At 28.9% G+C, this 2,500-nt stretch overlaps 1 pseudogene; it reads left to right on the forward strand.

The window, feature by feature from the left end:
• Positions 1–2,260: 2,260 nt before the first annotated feature.
• LOC119576926 overlaps positions 2,261–2,500 on the forward strand; it is a 2,192-nt pseudogene continuing 1,952 nt past the window's right edge.

A 2,500-nucleotide genomic window follows, 5' to 3' on the forward strand; every position in this document is an offset into this window, starting at 1 on the left:
TACTAACCAAAATATAACTATTCATTTGGGTTGCAGCTTAAATTCAAATGACTCCGTTTTCTTTATACCTGTTTATGGGTCACTAACCTAAATCATTTTTTCCCTCTATTTCCTTTTTCCCTTTTTTTTCTCTTTCTTTTCTTTCCTCTTTCTCTTTTCCTTTTTTCTCTTTAACTTGTCCTTATTTGTTCTTGTACTTTTCATTTATATATTTGTTTATTTTTTGCATTTTCTTTTCTTCTGCCTCTACTTTATATAACGTTAGCCTTGGTAAGTTACAGACATTGAAAATATGTTTGTAATAAATGCAAGACTGGACCTTATAAATTTCTTTCCGCACGAACACACATAAATATATGCTCAAACATGCAAGCAACGGGCTCCCAGCCTGTTGCTTGCAAGCGCTACTGTACTTTCTAGTGGTCTGGCAGCTCTTTAACATGGATTGAATGAGAACCAGCTCATTTAGACCCAACTGCTGTATTCATAATTCAACTGCTGTATTCATAACACACACACACACATAAATATATATATATATATATATATATATATATATATATATATATATATATATATATATATACATATATATATATATATATATATATATATATATATATATATATAATTATATGTGTGTGTGTTAAATACTGGAGCTCTCCCAGTTATCAAAAAAGGTGGTTGTTCATCAACTTGCATCCATGGATAATGTAAAGTGAAATTTGCAAAATCATGCTTTGTCCAGTTTATTTAGGTCTGTTTATATTTATTTTGTTGGTGGGACAAGCACAGTTTCGATGTAAATGGAGTGAATTTTTTCTCCAATTCCACAACGTGGTGACTGGAAAGGAAATATCACGATTAGGCAACTCAGAGTAACCCTGAAAATATGCCATGTAATACCAGATGACATCATTCAGTTGCACGAGAAAAGTTGTAAGGAAAGTTGTGGCATTTTCTGCAAGGGTAAATATCAGTTAGTCTTATGTTGAGAGAGAGAAAAGTAAAGACAAAAATACACATACATATAAATATAATTAGATAAACAAATAAACAAAAATAATTAGTTTTACACACAATTTTACGTTTACAACAATATTTCATGACTGATATAATTTACTTTATGCATTTAATTTACATATGTATTATTTTGCAGGCAAATAATGGACAACGTGAACCTCTTAACACAAGAAAAAGCTCTCTCTTTCTTAAACAAGCTCGGGTTGGAGAATGGCCTTGAGAAACTTCAGCAGAATCCTTGCAAGTTTATTACAGACCTTATCAAAGCATATCAAGAACATGTGCCGTTTCAAGTAAGTCCGTTTGTCAGTTGGTATGACGTCAGAAGTAGTAAAATGGTAATATTAATAGTTATAATTATAGTAACAGTTTTGATTAAGATGATGGTTTGTGTCAGTGTCAATTATATTTATGTGTCCTTATCTGTACTTATCTGCGCAACACGCATGCTTTGATGGGAGTCTTTTGTGGTCATGATGATAACGAGTATTATCGTTATAGTTTTGTCGTTAATGATATTAATATCACCACTGTATAAAGAATTAGTTTCAATAATATATATATATATATATATATATATATATATATATATATATATATATATATATATATATATATATATATATATATATATTAACATTAACAATGGTTATTACGATATTTGTAAGATTAAATTTTTTATATAGTAATGATAATTACAGATTGTTATTATAATAGTAATAATGTAATAATAACAAGATAACAAGATATTCATATGTAACAATGATGAGGATATTATTTATCGCTACTGCAGTTGTGAAATTATCATCAGCGTAATCATCACAATTATTACTATTTTATTATTATTTCTGGATGATTATCAATATTTATTTACTGATATAATCAGTTTGATTACAATTACCATTTCGCATTTTATTCGAGTATTAAAAGTATTATCAATACCAACACAGCATAGTAAATACCTTTACTTAATTTCAGTCATTGTTGTTTAAACGTTGTAATAACTCGATCATAAAAGAAAGAAAACTTAAATGCGTGTTAAAATTAGCTCTAACGAAGCATTGAAAAACTAATAATAATAAAAAAAATAAATAATAATAATAATAATAATAATAATAATAATAATAATAATAATAATAATAATAATAACAATAATAATAATAAACGTGCAGGAATTCTAACCTAAAACTCGACCTATTAATACTGAAACATCCTTTTTTGTGACTAGTGTGTGACCATGATGGCCCTGGCAGTAGAGGAGCGCCATATTCCCAACACTGGAGGAAATCGTAGAGGCAGGACTCAGTATGGAAGGTGGTGTGTGCCTCACCCTCAACGTCTTCTTCTGTCTCCTTCTACGAGCACTCGGTCTCAAAGTTGACTTGCTCGATGGTATGTGATATGTTTTGTTTGTACTGTTTGCTTATTTAATTATTTATTTGTTTGTTTATTTAACTATAATTTGCTGGTTTATTCG

This window comes from Penaeus monodon, chromosome 9 (genome assembly GCF_015228065.2).
Source record: "Penaeus monodon isolate SGIC_2016 chromosome 9, NSTDA_Pmon_1, whole genome shotgun sequence".
In the NCBI taxonomy this organism is placed as follows: domain Eukaryota; kingdom Metazoa; phylum Arthropoda; class Malacostraca; order Decapoda; family Penaeidae; genus Penaeus; species Penaeus monodon.